Source organism: Triturus cristatus, chromosome 2_2 (assembly GCF_964204655.1).
Source record: "Triturus cristatus chromosome 2_2, aTriCri1.1, whole genome shotgun sequence".
Classification (NCBI taxonomy): Eukaryota; Metazoa; Chordata; class Amphibia; order Caudata; family Salamandridae; genus Triturus; species Triturus cristatus.
The window spans coordinates 672,666,140-672,689,926 of NC_140582.1; the positions used below are offsets into that span (position 1 = coordinate 672,666,140).

The 23,787-nt window shown below is 43.3% G+C and overlaps 1 protein-coding gene across 2 annotated transcripts in view; it reads right to left on the reverse strand.

Moving 5' to 3' along the window:
• VEGFC (vascular endothelial growth factor C) overlaps positions 1 to 23,787 on the reverse strand; it is a 418,203-nt gene that overhangs the window by 178,769 nt on the left and 215,647 nt on the right. The window lies entirely within an intron of this gene.

Below are 23,787 nucleotides of genomic sequence, written 5' to 3' on the forward strand. Positions count from 1 at the left end.
GAGGGGTATAGGCAGGTAGATAGGTTTGTGAAATTGTCAAAAGTGCTGTGGGTTGACCTGAATAGTCTGTTTGATATAATTGTTCCAGCAGACTTGTGGACTGAGTGTAAAATAGTTGTGAGTTGGCCTACTGAGGAATATCCAAGAGACCCAAGAACAGGGGCACCAGATCCAGAGGTAATGAGGAAGTATGATCAGGTGATGGTATACCTGAAGAGTAAAGTACCTGCAAAAGAGACATACTGGGTAAAGATAGATCGAACACAACAGGAAGCGAAGGAATCAGTTCATGCTTTTTACGAGAGGCTGATACTGGCATTTAAACAATTCAGTGGAGATGAACACCTGGGTGACAAAGATTTGAGTCATTTTGTATACAGATTTGTATATGGCCTTAGACCTGAAATTGGTGAGAGAATTCGTGAGCACACAGTGGATTGGCAGAGTAAGAAAGTAGATGAGATCCTGAGGCATGCAAAATACTTCAGTGATGAAATTGAAGCAAAACAAAGAAAGTTGAAAGAGAAAGCAATGTGGGCACAAGTGAAAGTTGCGGAGAGACAGGAAGCACAGTTAGTGGAACAAGCGAATAATCCAGGAAATAATGCAGGGAATAGACCTAGATATGCAGGGAAAGGAAAAGGAAGTCTTGAGGAAGCGAAGAAAAAGTTTCCTTGTCACAACTGTGGCCAATTGGGGCATTGGAGATCGGAGTGTCCTAATCCACCATTAGTAAGTAATGAAAGTAAATCCTTAAATCAACAGGTGCAGAACGAAGGAAATAATCAACAGCAGCAACAACAGAAAGTTGTGAGACAGCAGAGTCAAGAGCCAAAACCGCCCTTGCCGCAGAATAGAGGGTTACAAAAGTATAATCAGGATTCAGGATTCTACAATGATGAGCAGGTAAACAAACCGAGACGTTCTAACAAGGTACAACAGTACTTGTTAAAGAGTGAAGGGAGTGAGTCTGAGGGTGATTATTGACGGTGCCGAGGAGAGGAAGAAGAGTGCATACTTGGTGCAACTCTAGAAATAGACCAGGCAGGACCATTTGTGGATGGGAAAATAAATGAGGAGAGTGTTACTTTTTTGGTAGACACAGGTGCGACAAGATCAACTGTCAGGTCAACAGATGTTAGAAATCTTCCTCTCTCGGATGAAGCAATCCAAGTAGTTGGTGTAGCCAATACACAAATCAAAACACGTCTTACTGAACCTGTAAGAGTACAGATAGGGAAATTTTCAGACATGCACAGATTCATTGTCTGTGACACGAGTCCAGTGAACTTATTGGGTAGGGACTTGTTGTGCAAAATGAACTGCACAATTTTTTATACACCGGATGGAATAGCCTTTGAGACACCAGATGAAGATGTTTTGTACCGAGTGACTCTAGAAAATAGAGAAAGTGAATTAATTGGTGCATTTGCTGTGTTTAATCCGGAGGATTTGCCTCGAGAGCAGAGAGACACAGTGAAAAGGACAGTTTGGGATTTTACTGGAGAGGATGTGGGATTGATGAATAATGTAGATCCAGTGAAAATTGCAGTAAAAGAGGGAATTACATATCCTAACATTCCTCAATACAAAATGACACCAGAAATAGTTGAAGGGATAACTCCTATAATTGAGAAAATGATTCAGCAAGGAGTCCTGAGAGAACTACTGAGTAGTCCGTGTAATTCACCGATAATGGGACTAAAAAAGCCCAATGGGAAATTTAGGATCGTACAGGATTTGAGAAAAGTTAATCAAATTGTGGTGGCATGTTGTCCTATTGTGCCAAATCCATCAGTGATCCTGTATCAAATTCCACATGATGCTGAGTGGTATACAGTGATTGATTTGTGTCATGCGTTCTTTTCAATTCCATTGCATCATGATAGCCAGCCGATTTTTGCATTTAGGTTTGGCCAGCGTATCTTAGCATGGTGTCGAATCCCACAGGGGTATACGGAGAGTCCTTCGATATTCAATCAGTTATTGAAGAAATCGTTGGAAAGTTTGATCATGCCCGAGAGTTCAGTGCTAGTGCAGTACATTGATGACCTACTGGTGGCATCAAAGACACGTGAAGCTTGTGAAGTAGATACCATAGCTTTACTGAATCATCTGGCAGATGGAGGGTTAAAGGTATCTCCAGCCAAATTACAGTTTTGCAAGAAAGAGGTGCATTATCTTGGACACAATATTGAAAAGGGTCTGAGAAAAGTGACTACTGACAGGATCAGAATAATCAGAGAAATGAAAGCTCCAAAAACCCAGAGAGAAGTGAGAATGTTCCTGGGTATGGTGGGTTATTGTCGTCAGTGGATAATTAATTTTTCCTTGATAGCAAAGCCACTGATTAAACTGACAAAAAGTGAAATGACGGATCCATTGGATCTAGATGCAGAACAAATGGCAGCATTTGAAGAGCTCAAAAGTAAAATGTGTGAGGCTCCAGCTTTGGGTATGCCTGACTACGAAAAAGAATTTGAGCTGTACTGCAGTGAAAGAAATGGATGTGCACTTTCAGTGTTAATTCAGAAGCATGGATTACTGAGAAGGCCTATTGCGTACTTCTCATCGACACTTGACCCTGTAGCTGTGGGTTTACCAGGTTGTCTGAAATCTGTGGCTGCAACATGCAGGAGTCTGGAACAGAGTGAAGGAATCATAATGGGATATCCTGTAAGGGTATTCGTACCTCACAATGTGGCAATTCTTTTGACAAGAAGCAGGACTCAGTACATGTCACATAGTCGATTGACTAAATATGAAAAAGTGATTCTGGGAGCATCAAATGTGACTCTTGAGAGATGTGTGAATGTGAATCCAGCGACACTTTTACCAGATGTTGAAAATGTGGGTGTGAAGATGGAAGATGATCATGATTGTTTGGATGTGCTTGAGTACTGTACAAAACCAAGACCAGACATAAGGGATCTACCCTTGAATGAGAGTGATCATGTGTTGTTTGTGGATGGATCATGCCTGAGAAATGATGATGGTGTGCTATGTGCAGCATATGCGGTATGCAAAGTTTCAGAGGTCATGGAAGCATCACCATTGAAAGGAGTGAAATCTGCGCAAGTTGCTGAATTGGTGGCATTGACAAAAGCTTGCGAAATTGGGAAAGATTTGAGGACAACTGTATTGACTGATAGTCAGTATGGATTTGGAGTGGTGCATGATTTTGGCCAACTTTGGCTACAAAGAGGTTTCTTGACATCGAGTGGAACTCCGATAAAGAATGCTGAAATGATTGGTAAATTGCTTGAGGCGATACAGCTGCCTAAGGAGTTAGCAGTTGTAAAATGTGCTGCCCATGGACTAGGGGAGGATTTTATAACGGTCGGAAACCGTTATGCAAACGATGTTGCACAATACTGTGCCAAAACAAATCAGTCCATCAACAGGGACAGAGAAGGGGAAATGTCTTTACTCTCTGTGATGTTTACTAATGTCTTAGAAACCTGGGATGAAGTGAAACAGTTGCAAGATGAGGCAGGAGAGGAAGAGAAAAAAGATTGGATTAAGGCAGGATGTGCTCCAAGAGAAACAGACCATGTTTGGGTCTACAGAGATGGCAGACCAGTGATGCCCAACTCCATCTTGTCGTCAATGGCAAGGATGTATCATGGCCAGGGACATTTGGGGAGGGACGCGATGGTTAGGTCGTTCAAGCAAACCTGGTACAATGCAAAGTTCAGGACAATTGCAGAAAGCATCTGTCAGAGGTGTTTAGTTTGTCAGCAATTTAACACTGGGAAAAAGACAGTGGTGAGTCTGGGGACAATAGGCAGAGAAGGAGGTCCTTTTACAAGAATGCAGATTGATTTCATTGAGATGCCCCAAGTAAACAGACTGAGGTATGTTCTAGTGGTAGTCTGTTTGTTTTCAAGGTGGGTGGAAGCTTACCCGACTAGAAGAAATGATGGATTAACAGTGGCAAAGTTACTGTTAAGGGAGTTAATTCCTAGGTACGGGTTTCCAGTAACAGTTGAGTCTGATAGAGGTGGACATTTTCAAAATGAGCTTATGGGTTTGATTTGTGAAGCATTGAAAATACAGCAGAAGCTACATTGTGCATACCGACCAGAGGCTTCTGGTGTGGTTGAGCAGATTAATGGCACAATCAAGAATAGAATTGGAAAAATGTGCTTAGCCACTGGCATGAAATGGCCAGATGTTTTACCTCTAGTTCTGATGACTATGAGATCTACTCCAGATAGAACTACTGGTTTGAGTCCGCACGAGATAATCATGGGACGTGCAATGCGCCATGCATTCGTGCCTGTCAATAAATTGGTGACAATAACTGATGACATGATTTTGGATTACTGTAAAGGCCTGGCTGATGCAGTTCATTCTGTGTTTCACCAGGTTGGAGAAGAAGCTACCACACTTGAGAAGAAGCAAGCCCATGATCTGAGTCCAGGAGACTGGGTGAGGATAAAAGTTCACAGAAGAAGAAATTGCTTGATTCCAAGGTGGGGAAGGCCGAGACAAGTTATTCTGACTACGACGACTGCAGTAAAGTGTGCTGGAGTGAAGCACTGGGTACATGCAAGTCATACTCTGAGAGTTCCAAACCCAAAAGAAGGGACTGGTAAGGAGTATTTTGAAGAGTCAGATTCCAGCGATGATGAAGATACAGAATCAGTGGGGAAAGAAGTAGGAAGAGCTTCGAATGAACCACTGCGAGTATCAGAGAAAAGATCAAATTCTGTAAAAGAGCCTGAAGTTTCAAACAGCAGTGAAGGAAAAAGAAAAGAAAAGAGAAATCACACAGAGACTACTCCTGAATCAGAAGAGGAGGAGATTGAAGAACCACTTGAGATTATACTTGAAGAAGTAGGGTCAGAAGAAGATAGAGAGGGACAGATTGCGGAAGACCCCCGAGGAGGTGTAGGGAACATTCTTGATGAGCCAGGTGAAGGGACAAGTAGACAGCAAGAAGATTGCGTGTCGGAGATCCGAGGAGGGACAGGAGTAGGGAAGTCTCAAACAGTGGTGAAAAAATCTGTGGAAAAGAAGAAAGCTGCTGGAAAACGGAAACAAGAGGCACTTGAAACAGATGATGAGGATGAACAAACAGAGGGTCGAGTTCTGAGAAAGAGAACTTGGATTGGAGAAAGAAGTAATAAAGAAATAAAGCCGAAAAAGGTGTTAAGAGGAGATCGTTGGCCTAACAACAGAGTTAAGAGGCTGAGATACAAAATAATAAGAGCAAAAACATCAAAAGCTGAACAAGTGAATGAAGTTTCGAGTCAAAGTTCAAAAGCTGAAGGAGAAGAATCAAAGGAGTCAAACGAACCAGTAGAAATAAAAAGAGTAAGAAGACCCAACCAAAAGTACAGATCACCGGAATGGTCTTATGTGGCACTGTCTGAAGGAGGAAAAGAAGAAACAGTGACTCGAGATAATCCGGAAGAGATCTTGAGAGAAGTGGTTGAGGAAGATACTGGTGAAATTCTGAAAGTACTCTTGACTGACATTGGAGAAGAGTCGAGTACTGAGGATTTTGATGTTGGAGATCTAATACAATTTGATGTTGAAGAAATTGAAGTGAAGAATGACAAGTATCCAAACTGAATAAAGGAAGGATTCACTTGGATTAAGTGAACGAAAAGATCATTTGGAAAAACTGAAAGCTGAAGAATTGCTGAAGAATTGAAAAAGTTCAAACAGTAGTGGAGTAGTAGAGGCTAAACTAAAATGGCTAGCATAGAGGATAATAGAAATAGATGTGCCTTCTTTAAAAGGTGGTGTAGGATGTGCTGCTGCTGTACTGGATTATTAATGCTTCTATGGGGTGTTTTAGTTTTATTAGTGACTTTTAAAGTAGAGTTTGAAATGCATACAGAGAATGTGACAAATGTAGAGAAGAATTCGCAAAAAGCAGTTCCAATTAGAATTAGTAATACTTACATACACAAAGATAGGTCAATTAATAACTTTTCTAGTAATGTTTTTTCGAAACTGTTATATGAATATGTGAAAACAATGGAAGTAAGGGATTGCTACGTCTGTATGCAATTACCTGCATCCGTTTCAGAGGGTGTTACTTATCATCATTTACCAGCTACATATGGTATTTCCTGTAGTATTTTAAGTAGTGTTTTTTATTTGTTAGGGAAAGTAGATTATAAAATGTCTAACAGAGATAGTATTTTTGGGCATTTGCCAATGAACAAAGAGCTGAATCCAGCTAAAGAAGCTAACACTTTTGGTGAGATTTTTATTGAAGAAAAAGGATTAACATTAGATTACATTTTTAAGAACAATTTAACTTGCAGTTTGAAAGGAGAGGAGAAAGCTTTCCTGGATATGGTAGAAGAAAGGAGATTGAACATGCATGAGAAAGCAGGAAAATATAAAGTGAGTGAGACAATTTGGGACATTGAGATGGGAAAAGAGTTGAAGAATGGGGCTAGTCCAACTTTAGCTCTAGATGCACCACAGAAGGGTAAACTTTGTATTACGAGAAGGAAATCCCAATATGATACATATTTTGTCGGGACTAGTGAGTGCCATGATACATACTTCATTGCAACAGGTTGGGGTTTCAGAGGTGGAGAAGATACAATTTTTCCAGCAGTATATTATGTTTGTGGGAATAAGGCTTATTACAAGTTGCCTGACCATTGGTATGGCACGTGTTATGTGGGCCTAGTTTTTCCAAAGATTTTTCATATAGATGAAATAACAGATGTAGAACATATTAACTTACTAATGCGTTTTAAGAGAGAAACTTGGTCTGAAATAGTGGGTGATATTTTTGGGGTTTTGATTCCAGCAGTGGGAATTTCTTTGAATGCTTATGGAATTCGGAAACTGTCCACAGTGGTTGATCGCTTATCGACAAATACCGCTGGAGGGTTTCTTTTGGTGAATACGGAATTAAGTGCCGTACGTGCCATGTCTATGCAAAATCGACTTGCCCTTGATATTCTATTGGCCAAGGAGGGTGGAGTCTGTGGAATGCTGAAAGTTCAACATTGTTGCACTTACATTCCAGACGAAAGCAAAGACCTGAAGGTCTATATCAAAAATATTACTGATTTGCATAAAGAATTAGTACCACTTGAAGCTGAGAGTTTGTGGACTAAAATAGCTAATAAAATGATAGCTGTTAAAGATTTTATTGCAAAAATAGGTAGTACTATTATAGGTAGAATACTGTTTCCCTTAACTTGTATAATTGTTGCTTTATTAATAATAAGATTGGTGTGTGTGTGTTGTAAAAACAGGGGAGGGAGGAAGAAATTGAATAAAGAAAAGAAAAACAAGAGGTTGAAAAGAGAACCTCAAGAAATTGAACTAGAAGAATTGAGGGAGAGTGTTTACTTAGAGACAAAAAGGGATGATGAAAGAGTGACTGGTGTGTAATGTTGTGTAAGGGGAAAAGACATTTCCGATTTCTCCTAAAATGGGACTAAATTTTCACTAATTTTTTTTTTTTTGGGTTTATTTGGTGATAAAATCACCAAAGGGGGGATTGCTGGAGCAGAGTTTTCAGTTTGAAAATTCTGTGGCTTTTGAAGCTCTGGCATGTCTATTCGTTGTACTAATTTATTAATAATTAATAATTAATTATTTGTCTTGTGCAAGTGCGTTTATATTAATCAATTCGTTTGTCCTAACAAGAGAGAGTTACACGTGGGTGTGCATAAATGTGCTGTTTAAAAAATAACGTGCGTGTTTTCATGTTTAAACGTTGCTATGTGCTGTTTATTTTTGAGCACAAAACGCTTTCCGAATTAATGCTTTTCCATGTTGCAAGTGCTAGATAAATGCATACACATAAGGGTATTAGTGGGGTTAACACTGTTTAATCACTATGCTGTGGTAACGTTGTTTTTGTCTCTTTTAATTAAGATGGTCTATTGAGGCCTATGATGGCCTAAGAAAAGATGGCCGACTTGTGAGCCTGACTGTGATTTATAATATGAAAACTGTGACGAGGGAGACCCCTGCTGGAAATGGTCTTGAAGCTAACTGACCATGGTCCTTGCTTGCTTATTTGAAAAACTTTCCATGAGGACAGCAGCAGTTTTTGGGAAATCTCCAAGTGAAATGAAAGTGTCCTTGGCAGCCTTGGGAAACAAAGGAGCCTTAGAGAGAAGCTCTGAACTGTGGCTCGATAGCCGAGGAGAAGCAGGATTAATATGATACATGTTTTATTTTCTTGGTTCCTGTTCCGTAGTTTTCATTATGTGTACTTTTCCTGAGCGGAGATTCTCAAATGTAGCGATGTTACATCCTTTCCTTCTCGCTCTGCTCAGCAGGTCCGGCGGACATTATAGTTTTTTCTATGTTTCCAATGTATCTTTCTATTGTTTAGAAACTGTTTTTGCCACTTGCCATTTTGCCTTTGCCGCGTACCGAATCTGCGTTGCTGAGGATTGATGCTGAAGGGACTTCGTCTTGAGAGACATTTACCGAGAGACTTGTCCTGACCCGTTCTGACATTTAGCTAGAATAGGTAACTATGAGAAATGATTCACTCTGATTGATTTTCTTTGACTAATTTTAGATAAAGCAATATAATTTTAAACATGGTGTTGGATATTCTTTCTTGTCAATTATTGGGTTTGCATTATTGATTATTGTTGTATATATTGTATAGATTATGCTTAAGGACAGTCACAAAAACCAGGTCTTATCGACCTCGGTATAGATGCAGGGTGTTTAGGAGTTTTCCTTCCACAGGTTTATTGCTGGTAGAGTATTTGAGCGTATGTTAGTGAAATGGGCCCTAGCGTATGATGTATGCATGTGCGTGTAACTGTGAGATTACTTTATTCGTGGTAGTGGGAATATTATACACACCCTGATCTCTATCAAGCGCACGCTTTTGGAAAACTGTGAACGGAATAATCTATCATCATCATGAGGGGATCTTGTCACACATTTTAGAAGAAATTTGGGTAGAATTTCTCATCAAGCACTTCAACAACCAATTGAGAGGCAGTGGAATACAAGATCGGAACAGCTGGCCAACAGAAGACCACATAGGAGTGCGCAATAATGAGACGTCAGAGCTGACATGTCAGCCATTGAAGTTACTCCACTTTGCTCAGCCAGAAGCCCACTGTCACTGCTAATAAAAAGGCAGATCGCAAAAGGGAGAAGAGAAGGGGCACCGGGACCGAACGGCATTCCGCCTGCACTGTTCAAAGCCAGGTCGGATGATTGGGCGACATCCTGCAACCTCCTTTCATGGAAGTCAGGCTTTTAAATAAAATACCAGAATCATGGAAGGGTTCAACAATCGTGCCAATCCACAAAAAAGGCGATAAGGCCGAGCCAAGCAACTATCGACTAGAAGCATTGATTGACAATGAAGTAAAATATTTTGCGGGCACTGTCCTGGAGGACCTCACTAACTGGGCGGAAGCATATGAGATAATACCGATAAATCAGACAGGCTTTCGCAAAACAGCTGGGACATCAACAAATATTCTAGCTCTCTCGTTACTGATTGACGCAGCAAAAACATCCAACCTTCCTCTGCACCTATGCTTCATCGATTTCAGCGCGGCATTTGATAACGTGGAGAGGGGCAGACTGTGGGTGCAGCTGGCCATGACCAAAGGACTGAAGCAGGGCTGTGTGCTTGCTCCCGCACTGTTCAACCTATTTATTGCTAACCTTCTAAAAGCACTCGACATCCGCAACTCACATACACCCAAGCTAGGAGGCAAAATACTGACCAACCTTATGTAGGCAGACAATGTTGTTCTGCTCAGTCACATGTACGTGGGTCTTCAACATCTACTAATGGAAATGCAGAACTATGCAACAGAAAACAACCTGAAAATCAACCTTAGTAAGACTCGGTCACTGTCAGTAAATAACAAAAGAAACCGGCAGAGGAAATGGTATCTGGGAGGCACACGACTCGAACCATCCCAGGAATACAAATACCTAGGAGTCATAATCGACAAAGATAGGACATTCACGCGCCAAAAAGCCAAAGTAAGAAGGAGAGGGCTGGTTATTGCACTATCTATGAAAAACCTTACAAACAAGCTGACGGGGTCGACAGTGAGCCCGCTACTGAAGGTAGCTCAAGCCAAACTACTCCCTACGATCACCTACTGCGGTAGAGTCTCCAAATCACTAGATAGCACTCTGGTCAAAGCTCACAGAACCATGTTCTGCCTCTCGCACTACACTTCACTAGCTCAAATTAGGCTGGAGTACGGACTTCTACAACAATCACTGGCCAGGCATGGATCTTATATTATCTGCTGGCATAAGATCAGAAGTGCCACCCCAAACTCCTTAAATCAATTGCTATGGCATGAAATCCAGCTCAGCAAATTCTCCCTCACGAGAAGCTACCTGCAGACATCTCTGGATACTACTAAGCTCACGGAACTCTGGAATACACAACCTGGCCACCTAACCTTAAAAAAACTGGCTTAGAAATGCGTAAAAAAGTCTCATTGGTAGAGGACAAGGCAATTTTCTCAGCAAGAACGCATGCCTGGATTACCCTAAATACCTATAAAACACTTGCACTGCAGAAGTACTTTAAACAGGGCTATCCCAAAAACATAAAAATAAAATTCTTAAAGTATAGACTGGGCATCCTCCCATGCAGTCTGCACCTTCCATCTTGGCAGAGGGCAATAACCCAAAACACTTGCAGGCTGTGCAACACCACTCAAGGAGACATCGTACATTTAATCTGCACACGCAAGGACCTGCTACCAGAACTGTCACAGCAGTTAAAAGCCCCCTTCAAGTAGAAAGGCATCCACACTAGGAGTTGCTGAACTGCAGAATGGTCAAATTAATTTTGTTGGCCGAACAAAAAATACCTGAAATAACAGCCCAATCTCGGCCACAGAAGTAAGAAGCTGCCTGTGGAGAACTTGGCATACAAACTGGGTGTGAATTCTCTCAATGATATCAAGAAAGGAGTACCTTCCACACCCTTTACAACTTTGAGCAGGTTATGACAACCGAACTCTACGCAATATATGGCACCTTATCACACGCACGCCTGATATTAGCAAAGCTCTGGGACTGCATTGCACTTTATCCTGTGAACCAGTCGATTCTCACAATTGCTCACATTAATAATTTTTAACTATTATACAGTATTTTTAGAATGTGTCTTAATGATTGTATTGGTGTATAATATTAGCACTAATGCATTTCCTTTTTTTTTTAAATGTTGCAATAGTTTTTAGTAACTATGCAAAATAAAATAAACTTGAAAGTAACCCAGCCTGCCGCAACCAAAAAGAAAACGATAATAATTGTTATTGTTTTATTTTTCCCCTTTTCACTGCTCTAAAAGCAGTGGGGCAACACTCCACTGCCGTAGTGGAGGAGCTGCCACTGGAGGCAGACAATGACTCTGGGCACAAACTAGAATAACACACAAGCTCGTCATCTGTTCCATATGCTGAAGTAAAAATCACCTTTCATGTTATACAGAGGGCTCGTTTTCAAGAGGTTCCTCTGATTTAGAATGTACCAGGCACATGGGTTAAGTAACACCATACTCACATACATTGTTAAAAACAGGGACAGCAAAATATATTCGCATTCACACTTTTTTCAGGAAGTTGCCTATTTTCTCAACCCAGGAGTCAGTTTATGGAGTGCAGTTTTAAATCTTTCAGTAATGAGTCACCATCTTGATTAGCAGGGCGTGGAGCATTACAAAAAGTCTCATTATTCTTGTAAAAAGAAACATTACATTTTCAAGCATTACTTCATATTAATAAAACCACTGGAGACCTTAATGTGCATATAAATAGAACATATAAGCTAACATTAGACCCTGAGCTAATATACTTGGAATCAACATCCACATTTTGAGCAATAAGTCAATCCTACCCATATGCAGAATTTAGTGTTTGAGGAGATGTGACAGACACTGAAACCTTAGTTGACCTTAAAGGATTAGGTAGACATAGAAGGGTTTTACTGCCATTAAAAATAATTTAATTTGCTTAATGTCATTCCTACTTTTTTTTTAAAGAATGTAAAATAAGCATTGGTCCTGCAGTATGGCTGGAATAAAAATGTCTGTCATATTCTTCTTAACCAATTTTGGGGAAACTTTTTTTTTATTTCAAACAGCCTATTGATAGCTACTGCGAAAAATATATCTAGAAAAAAAACTTCCAAAATGTATCACATCAAAGTGGGGTCCTCGTCAAACTAAAAACAAATTGGCTAAAAGAAAAAAGCATGTTTTGGTCATAAAAAGGACACATTGCCAGTGCAGGACATAGCTCTGAAGGGGACTACTTTCCTCTGTTGATGTGCTCCTTGTGATAGGTTAAAATGCCATAATTCACAATGAAGGTAGCCATTGACCCATTGCTTAATGGTTTATGATGCAGTGGGTAGAAGGAAAATATAAATTACAAAATAATATACCAGACCAATGGATGAAGAGAGCTGGCTGCAAGCCCTTGAAAGTAAAAATATTAATTATTTAATGTTAGTAAAATCAAAAGGTCTTGGCTAACGAAAATACCTAAAAAAGCTTCAAGAGTAGTTGGCGCAGTGTTAATGCGGGACCTGCCATTCCTGCAACATTTTACTGGATTTTTTACATTGGGACCTTGGCGTGTAAAAACAGGAACCAGCTCATATTCTACCCACAACAGAATCAGCGCTACAACATAAAAATATAGTTCAATTATTTTACCCATCATTAGATTAAAAAAATATACTTCATTAGGAGGAGGTTCAATTCCGTGCCTAGAAGCACGGTTTTTGGCATGTTTGCACTTTATATAGATAAATTAAACTAAACCAATGCTACGCACGGCCTCAAAAATCAATTCTGCTTTCACAAGTGGCCCAAGCAGGCATACTTGTGCGATAAAGTGTACAAATGTCCACAGGATATCAGTGAATAATTTGAAAGGGACAAGGGGTGTGGAGCAGTGGCCAGGGCGACTGACTCGAAACTGGGGGCTCACGGTTCGATTCCCGGTGACGGCGGCAGATCAACCCAGCACCATGTGACTCTGGGCAATAGCTCGCTTAATCTTAAATAAACAGATTAAAATATATATATATTACCTACTGGCGGTCGCCAGTAGGTAGTTATAGTTAGGACCCCTTTTCCATAGGAAAACCTCAACATTCTATTTTGAATAACTTTGGCGCCGGTCGACGAATCCTCGCGAATTTCTCAAAATAGGTGGGGCGCTACGCTCCGCTCCTACCCTGAAAGTCTCGGGGGGATTCGTCAAGCGGGGGCTGAGATAAAAGGGGGGTCCCAAAACGCGTTTTTCCAATGCATTTTTCCATAGGACCTTTAGACAGGGCTACAGCCCGAACGGCTGAACAGAATTACTAGAAATTTGGCAGAGAGGTAGTCCTCAGGTCAAGGAAGTGCCTTTTGTAGGTTTGGTGTAAATCTGTTCAGTAGATCCTGAGAAAATAGCCTTTAAATCAATATATATATCTGTGGCAGCTTACGGTGCGCTTACTGTGCGCTTACGGTAAGCTTACGGTAAGCTTACGGTACGCGTACGGTGGCGTGCGCGAGCGCGATTCTGATTGGCTGTTAGATCATAGTAAACATTCGAATCGGTCGAAACCAGGAAGCGGCGGCCGCCATTTTCTCTCTCGAACTGTCAGGGGGTGAATAAAAAAGGTGGATAATGTGAAAAGGGGGCAGGCTCGACAGTTCCTGACCCCCTAGCCTTGGTCAGGGGGTCCCAGAAGGACCCTCAAGGGCAAAAATGAAATGTATTTTTTTTTCGAAAAATCGCCGTATGCGCGTAGCGTATGCGCACGGTTCTGCGAAATTCCGCGAAATTCGCGGAATTACGCGTACCGTGCGCGCACGGCGAAAAAAAATTTGCAAAAAGGAAAGCTTAAAAAAAAAAAAAAAAAATTGTGAGGTAAGGTTGGCTCTTATAAGAGCCGTTGGGTTCATACAGGGATGGAGGAAAGAAAGAATGGGAGTATTATGAGCGTCTACAAACATGCTGGTCTATCTTATTGTTAATAAGGGGAAGACTGACCTCCCCAAAAACAATAAGACCACCACATTTTGTACACCTCATTTCAACACTCCCAAATCGAGGGTTGATGTCCAAAGGAAAAGAAGAAGGTGATGCTCCAACAACAGAGGAAGGGCTCAGCTGAGCTGCCGGTGATGTACTCGGCTGAGCATCTGAGGCTGGGCTCTGGTGACTTACTGAAGAGTTTTCTCCAGTATGTCGAGCAAAGGTCCTTGGGTGTCTGTCCTGGAGGTGTCTCATCATAGAGTGATTTCCAAAGGAATATTTCCTCCTTGGATTTCCTCTTGATAAAACACGACCACAAAGTGTGCAAGTGACCAATTGAGCATTCACCTTTTTCTCCCCCTCTGGAAAAGTGAAATACTCCCATACAAAAGAAGTCTTTTGTTTCCTCCTTCTCTGGATCATGGTGGTGCTGCTGGCCTCACTCTCAGAAGAGGTCTGCTGTTCTGCCATTGTATCCCAATGTCAATCCAGCTCCTGCTCCTAGAGAATCACAAGCAGAAATGAGGGGAATGGGTGTGGTGTGGGAAGAATCTGGAACTGAAAGTAGTTTCAACCAATGAAAAGTGTTCTTTCAAGCAGTAATGAGGGGAATGGGTGTGGTGTGGGAAGTTTCTGGAAGTGAAAGTAATTTCAACCAATAAAAAGTGATCTTTGTAAGTCACATGACCTGCCGTGCGCGCACGTGACGCTTACGGTGCGCTTACGCAGCGCTTACGTCACTTTCGCGCATGCGCATTACACGCCCCTGCGTAACCGCGACGTTGCTTCCGGGTATACGCGTACGGCACGCATGTATCACGTATCGCGCATGCGCATTACACGCCCCAGCGTAACCGCGACGTTGCTTCCGGGTATACGCGTACGGCACGCACGTATCACGTAGGCGCGCAGCACTAATGACGTCCAGAGCGCGTAGCGTCAGCTTACCGTACGCGTATCCTACAAGCGCGTAGCGTCAGCTTACCGTACGCGCACGGAAAAAAATGCATTAAAAAAAAAAACCTTTCCATAATGCAGGATATAGTACATATATTATTATATAAAAAGGCTTACAAAAAATGACAGAAAAAAAATTTGCATTTAAAAAACAATACAAATTCACTGAATTTGGGAATCACACACATTATAGTTAGAAATTTAATAATCTTGCAAAGAAACTGGAAAAACCATAGGTATCAAACATATTATAGTTAGGAATTACCATTTAAAAAACCTTGCAAATTCACTGAAAAAACCATAGGTTTCACACACGTTATAGTTAGGAATTAGCATTTAAAAAACCTTGCAAATTCACTGAAAAAACCATAGGTTTCACACATGTTATAGTTAGCGGAAATTTTACTGATAAAAAACCAGTGAAATTGCCCCGTTATAGTTACTGCTGGCAACTATAACTCACGCGACCGCAATCCTCTGCTGATGACATATGTGTCTTTATGAAAAAAAAATATTTGTAATATATGTATAGCTAAAAATGTATGGAAGAAGACATGAGCAAATAAGTGTCTAAATACAGTATTAGCATCAGTAGAGGATTGCGGTCGCGTGAGTTATAGTTGCCAGCAGTAACTATAACGTGGCAATTTCACTGGTTTTTTATCAGTAAAATTTCCGCTAACTATAACATGTGTGAAACCTATGGTTTTTTCAGTGATATATATATTAATGCAAATAATCTCTGTGACACCCTCCCATTTCTCAGATATGAGGTCCTGTTTTGATCTAAAAGTAACTTTTTTAACGATGTTGCACGAAACTTAAACAACAACGTTTCTCTGCAAAATGTCTGTAATAGACTCTCACACATCATCGACATTAGAAATAAATGACAGGAAAACGGTATTTAAAAATATCTGTAAGAATTATTCAAGATCATCAGGACAAGACTCTGCATAACAGAGCTGGCTCTATCAGGGGACCCCCTGGAGGCTGGGCCCTGGGCCAAAGCACACTTTGCCCATCCCTTAAAAGTCTCCGAAGAGCGGTAGCTAGCCATGGCTTAAATGCAATTTTCACACAGGGACAAGTCGTCGTAATACAATCCAAAAGCTTCTGTAAAGTAGTGCTGGTTATTTAGAAACACAGAGCCAAAAACTGCCCTTGATGCACAGAGTGCACAGATTTTATGATAGGCCTCGTGTGACTCTACATATCTGCTTCTCGAGCAAATCTCATTACAGCCACATTGTTTGTTTATCTAAATACTAAAATATGAGCAGTCATGAATGTTTAGAAAGTACGTCTTTTTTGCCGAAATAGCTGATTGTTTTAGAAATCCTTTCCAGCTGCGTTTGCTGAAAATATTGGGAATCCCATGCTTCCTCATGCGGTGGTTAAGATGCAAAAATGTTTTAAGCGGAAGAAACATGTCAATAATGCTCCGGTATTGTGGAGATTGTACACATTGGTGGGGCCATATTTTTCCAGAAGCTGCTACATTTACAAATATGGTGCACCAGTGTTGGAAAATCCCCCCCCCCCCCTCGTAATTGCTGGATTGCGTGGTGTGTTTACTTCTTTCAAATATTTATTCTTTGTTATCTTTTATACATGTAAACTGCCATCAATACATGTATGACTTTGCATTTACTCTGATGCCCCCTTGCTGCATGTACTTATTTTGTGGGCACTTTTTGCATGCACCATTTATATTGTGATTCTTTTGGAGTTGATTCTCATTTGTATAAAGAAAGGGAGATGCATTATACCTGCTGCTCAGCCAGTGTGACTGTGATGAGAGAATGTTGATGAGAGGAATGTTGATGTGTGTGGGGGAGTCAGTTGGTGGATGGGCTGAGCAGCAGGAAGGCTGCTCCTGGTGGGGCTCGATTTGACATCTTATTTTACATAAATCTACATAAACAAACTACCTGGACCGGACTATCTTTTATTCACTACAGAGCCCTTGCCCGTTGTTTTAATAGAATGGATTAGTTTGACTTGATGTGGACGTTCACAGGGCTTTAATTGCTAGCCGAAGTGGATAGACATATTACATTATGTACTACGTTTTGGCTTTGCATAGTATGTCTTAGTTCCCTCAGGAAGCTAACTTTCCGAATGAACCATTTGCAAATTTCAAGGGTCAGCTACATCTGTCACAGCACTGTTACTTACAATACTAATATATACTTAGATTGGGCTTAGGATCGGCCTCTAGCCCATGACTGGATGTCTGTGTTATCTATATCAGGTCACTGCTCTTGTTTCAATGGGTTTTCTCCCTATTTGTATGTTTATCCTACTCTGGAGCATTTCAGTCTCACACTGTTTGACTAAATGACTGGTATCCTTCTACTGCTGGCCTGAGGAGACTCTGTGTTTCTTGCCTTTCAGCAGTCCAAGGGAGTCATTGCTATACTTGGTCTCTCCCCCAACCACTTGCTCCTCCAGCTATCTCAGTGCCCCCAAATCCCAAAGGCTCTACATTTAATAACCTCTCTCTCTTCTGTCCATCCATTGCTCGCTGATGCCCTTCATCCCTTCCTATTTTTTAAAAGCACTTGGCAGCTGCAAAGTTCTGCAAGGCTGTTCACTTCCTTCTTTTGCAGTCTTGCAGTTTCCTTATTATTTTTAATTTACAATTTTAAAAAAACGATGGCCATGTTGAAACAGGACGGTAAAAATTCCACAATGGCTGACAGTGTGTTATAACACATGCCAATACATGCTCCTTGAAGGAAGCTCGTGCATGCATATTTTATCGTCATCCATCTTGTAATGGCTTCCATGCTCTTGAACGCATTGAGGTGCACGCACATATTGATGCTGTTTCTGATAGACTGAAATGTTAGAAATAGTTTCAACTTGTTCGTGCCTTGTGAAGCATGCATTCTCACAGAGTCATTCCAAGATGGCTACCGATTGCACATGCATGAGCTTGCTTCAAGATGCTTAAGACGCATGTGTTTGCAATCTACATCATTTTTTATTATATAGACTGATATACTCTTTTGCTAATTCCTCAAACCTTGCATGTGCATCACATGCACATCTAGATGCTTCCTTACTTAGAAATCTCAATTCGTCCATAGTACATGAAATCAATTGCTCTATTGAACCCTACAAAATGTCACCAAATTAGATTTTTAATTTAAGGGCATCAATTTCTCTTCTTTCTGGTTCAACTGGTTTGAACCACAGTCACAGCAGTAGCTATATCTGGAACAATCATATTAGAAGTAGAAGCTGTAAAATTCTGCCAGAGCCCGCTATCTTTCAGGTGGAGCAGTACGCGTTTGAACTGTACTTGGTTCTACTGCTCCTATAACTTCAGGTGGTCTAGGTGTTTGTAACCCATATGAAAGAGGCCTGAAGTCTAGTAAATCATCTGAAAAAACATCCTCCTCAGTATATTATTTTTCATTTCTCTGTTCTTTCTATTCTCCTCCTTTTTATCATTAATAAAATCATTAATTTTATCAACGAATTTCGTTGCGCGCGCAGCATCGCAAAATGCGATGCAGCGCGCATAACAAAATTTGTTTTCTTTATTTTTTTCGTAACTTACCTTTGTTAGACCTGGCATCATTGGCATGAGTCTCTCCTCCATTTTTTTCTGTTTGCCTCCTCTGTTTACGATGTTTTTGCTGGTTTATTGCTTTGGGCACTGTGCCACTGCTGATCAGTGCCACAGTGCAAGTGCTCCCTATGTTAAATGGTTACATTGATTGGTGTTACCATGATTGGCTTGGTTGACTTACTGTTCAGACCCTAGTCTAGTGCACTGCGGGTGCCAAGGGCGTGTAAGTTAACTGCTGCTGGTGGGCTTGCAGCACTGGTTGTGCCACCCACGGAAGCAGCGTGTGAAATGTGTCTCAGGCCTGCCACCGCAGCGCCTGCGTGCAGTCCCTGACTGCCATGTCGACTTGGCAAGGAAACCTACTTGCCAGTCTCTAAACCTTCGCTTTGCCACATTTCAGACACCTCTATGGTAGGCCCTAGGGCAGGGTGCATTGTTGGTAAAAGGTAGGTCATGCCCTGATGTGTGTGGCATGACCTAATAGTGAATTACAGCCCTTTTCGTTTTTCACTATTGAAGGGCTACCTGCCTCCAATAGGCCAGACTGGGCAGACTGATTATTAACTCCATTATAATCTATCTGACTCAGGGAGCATGGTAGCAAGTCAAGTTTAGTATCCCTGAACTCAGAATTTAATAACACACCCTTTAGGATGGATGGTTTTTAAATTCTATGTTTGAAAATAGCACTTTTAGAAAGTGGCTATTTTCTTGTCCAACTATCTACCGGTCTCTGCTGGTTTGGTGTGTGTGTCAGGGGCTGGGTGGCTCCAGAGGTCTGAGTGAGTCAGTGTGGGGTGAATGGGGCGTTTACACATAGAGTGAGGGAAGAGTAGCCTGCCCTGCCTGACACAATACTGGCTCCGCCTCCTGCTGGGCGACTGATAGCCCTGCTCCTGCCAGTGACAATACTGGCTCCGCCTCCTGCTGGGCGGCTGAGGACTCTGCCCTGCTCAGTGAATAGGCCAGGTGCCTCTGCCTGGCAACACCCACAACAAACCTGAGATGGTGGGAATCGCCCTGCTTGGACAAAGGGAACAAAGGGAAAAAGGGGTATAAGAGAAGGACCCCTGAACCAAGAACTCAGATCACTTCTGACAAGGAAACCTGTACCAAGGACAAGAAGCCTGCTGATCTAAGGACTTGCCTCCCCTTTCTGCCAGAGGGCTGTTTGGCTGTGGAGGAACCTGAAAGCTGCTTCTTTATTTTTGCCAAGGAACAAGGAGAGAGGAACTTGGTGTGTACTCTCTGAACACTTGCTAGGAAATCTCCAAGGGCTGGAAGAGTGCCAGTCTCCTGCTGAAGTCACAGGGCCAAAGGACTTCACCATTTGCTGAATTGCTGGGAAGTGTTGTTTCCAGTACACAAGGGAAAATCTGCAGTCTCGACGCCGCCGACGCCGCCGAATCCAGCTCGACATCGTGAGTAACGGCTCCAGTGTCCCGAGCCTTCGACGCCGGCCGCCGGGCCCGATCGACGCCAGCAGCAACGCCAGTGAGCAGTGGGTACCGGCCCCGGCTCCAAGTGACCCCGTCTCGACGCCGGTATCGACGCCAGTGGGGAGTGAGTATCGGCTCTACCTCCAAGCGACCCCGTCCCGACGCCGCTGCTGATCGCATCGACTCGACGCCCTTCTCGACACCGTGAGCGCTGCTCCGGCCCGACATCCCTCGGCGCCGCTGCGGATTGACCCGACTCCGAGGCACGATCGACGCCGACCTCGACGCCGACATCTCGACGCCGCGGATCATCATTTTCTTCGGTTCTCAAGGTACTGTACTTGTGGGGTCTGTTGCGACTCCAGGCTCGACGTAGCGCTCCTCGCGGTCAACGCCGAACCTTGGGAATCTTGTAGACTCGACGTCGTGTGACTCCCGTGGGGGTTCCATTGTTGCCAAAGAACCGTGCTCAGAAGAATACTTTGCTAAAGAACTATTTGCCAAGAAGAAACCTTACTTGAACTATTATCGTTCCTTCCAAAGAGTATTTATCAAGACTGTGGTATATTTTTGTCGTTATTTGGTCTTGTGCTAAGCCTTATATAAAAATACTATTTTTTATAATAACTTCTGTGTCGTGTCCATCTGTAGTGTATTCACTTTATTACTGTATGTGGTCATAAATGCTTAACACACTGCCTCTGAGATAAGCCTGTCTGCTCTGCCAAGCTACCAAGGGGGTAGCAGGGGTTATCTGAGTGTGTGATCCCCTTGCCCTGACTAGAGTTGGTTGGTCCCTATTTGTCAGAAGTGTATACCTCTGCCAACTAGAGACCGCCGGTTCTAACATTGGTGGTCAGCGGTGAGGATTGAACTTTGCATTTATGACTCATGTGCAGTGATTAGTGTACGCTACATAGTGAAAGCAGACCATAACGCAGCCACATTCTGTTTTGGTAGGATTGCCTATTTTTGTTCTCCGCTTTCCTGGATCTGATTTTTTTAAACACTGCCAGTTTTGACCATGGAGAATGCCAGAGCTGCTACACCTGTGGAGCTTGTTGTGGGGGAATTTGATAAGGAGAAGATAGATTCCTACGTGCTAAAGGATCTAAAAGGATTTTGCAAGCAGTTTAAAGTTCCTACCACAGGTCTCACAAGGAAAGACGACTTCCTCAAAGCGCTGAAGGCCTGGTTAGAGGCCAGAAATCCCTCTGATCCGGTGGTGGTACCGGAAGAGGAAGAAGAAGAGGAAGAGGAAGAGCCCACAGGTGGGCCAGTGTCATCTCCAGGCAGTAGTGCGTCCTCTAGGAGCCTTTCCCCCGAAGAATTAGAAGACAGGGAGAAGGAGAGGGGGTACAAGTTAGAAATGGCAAAACTTAAATTAGGAGGGCAGTTGGAATTAGAGAATGCAAGAAGCAAGAGAGAAGCTGAAATGGAGAGCAAAAGATTAGATTTTGAGAGAGAGAAATTAGCGTTTGAACGTGAGAAGATGGTGAGGGAGATGGAGCTTAAAACTAAGAGTTTAGAGTTGAATCCCTCTGGTGGCAGCACTCCATCTGTGCCTGCAGAAAGTAGGTTTTATTTTCCTAAAGATGTGATCAAGGATTACAGTAAGAATGAAGATATTAGCCAATGGTTTAAAGCGTATGAGTTAGCATTGTTGGCCCACCGGGTCCCTGAGAAAGATTGGGGAACGGGGTTGTGGAGCCGCTTTACAAATGAAGGGAGAGATACCTTGTTGAGCCTTCCTGCTGAGGATAGGATGTCTTATACTCATATGAAAGATGCTTTAATGCTGAGATATGGCTTAACTCCAGAAAAGTACAGACAAACCTTTAGAGAATGTAAGAAGTTGCCTGGTACTACGTGGGTTGAATATGTGTCTTTTTTCTGCAGAACCATGGATGGTTGGATAAAGGGTAGCAAGGTTGATAGTTATGATGCTCTTTATGATTTGTTTGCTTGGGAGCACTTGTCTAATAACTGTTTTCCAGAGCTACGCCAGCACCTTGTTGATAGCAAGCTATCTAACCCTAGAAAACTTGCTGAGGAGGCGGACCGCTGGGTCAGTACCAGGGTCCACAAGGGTCCAGTGGGAGACTCAGCCAAAGGTGGGCAGGGTCCCCAGCAGAAGAGTGGGGGGGACAGGGGTAAACAGAGGGAGTTTCAGAAAGGGCCCCAAAGTAGTCCCCAAGGGAACCAAGGGAAGGGTTCCCAGCCTCCCCCTGTAAAGAAGCCAGAGGCCCCGACAGGTAAACCTGTTCACAGGGGCCCCATGACCTGCTATGCCTGTAAGCAGGTGGGACACCGTTATTATGATCCCCAGTGTCCCATGAAGGATTCGAATGCACCGCCGCGTGCACCCCCTCGTCAGGTAGCGAGTGTAGCCCTGGGAGGGGAGGAGATGGGTGCCCCCGGTGGGTGGGGTCCTGCAGAAATGTCCCTGGTCTCTTTAGGAGACGTGGAAATGGTCCCTCCAACCCCTCTGCCTGGTAACACTAAGAAATATAGGCAGTGGGTGACCATTAATGGCCATAGGGTGGAAGCTCTCAGAGACACCGGAGCGAGTGTGACAGCTGTCAAGTGTCACTTGGTGTCCAGAGAGCAGGTGGTCCCTCATGCATTCTACCCCGTTGTAGCTGCTGACAACTCACAGAGTCAGTGTGAGGTAGCTCAAGTTCCTTTTGAGTGGGGGGGGGGTCTCAGGTACTCTTCAGGTTGCTGTGAGGCCCGCCATGCCTGTTGATTGTCTCCTGGGCAATGATTTGGAGGACTCCCCTTGGGCTAAGGTGGAGAGAAAAGCGCATCTGGAAATGTTGGGTCTGCCTGAGTGGGTGTGTGCGACCACCCGGTCCATGTCAGTCAGTAAGGGTGTTGATGGGGCCCTGGAGCCTGAAAGTATGGCCCAGGTCCCAACCGTGAAGAGAAGGGGCAGGGGGCGCGGGAAACCGTCCCCCATCGTTCCCGCGGTCCAGGAGGGAGCAGACCCTGAGGGGGATGCCCTGGAACCGACAGGAGAACAAGTGGCCGAACTGGGAGACCTGCCCGAGCTGACCCATTGGCAGCAGGATGGTGGTCCCTCCAGGGAGGAATTTTGTGCTGAACAGAAAGTGTGCCCTTCTCTTGTGGGTATGAGGCAGCAGGCCTCAGCCCAAACGACAGGTGATCAGGCAGGATCACATTGGGTCTACTGGGAGAACGACCTCCTGTATAGCGAGCCTAAGGCTGCTGAACCTGGGTCAGCCCGTGTGCTGGTGGTACCCCAGCGCTTCAGAGCCTTCCTACTGGGGTTGGCTCATGACGTTCCGTTAGCTGGACATCTGGGGCAGGACAAGACCTATGACAGGCTTGTCACCCATTTTTATTGGCCCCAGATGAGAAGGGATTCAGATATCCATTGTAGGACCTGTCAAACTTGCCAGGCAAGTGGGAAAAGTGGGCGGAAGCAGAAGGCTCCCCTCCAACCTTTTCCCGTCGTCAGTACCCCCTTTGAGCGAGTGGGAATTGACATTGTGGTGCCACTGGACCCCAAGACAGCCATGGGCAACAGGTTTATCCTGGTCTTGGTGGACCATGCCACCCGGTACCCGGAAGCCATCCCTCTCCGAACAGTGACGGCCCCCGTGGTGGGACGGGCACTGATGGGTGTTTTCTCCCGCATGGGGTTCCCCAGAGAGGTGGTGTCAGACCGGGGCACCAACTTCATTTCGAATTATATGAAGTCTCTGTGGAAGGAATGTGGGGTAACCTACAAGTTTACCACTCCTTACCACCCTCAAGGTAATGGGCTGGTTGAGAGATTCAACCG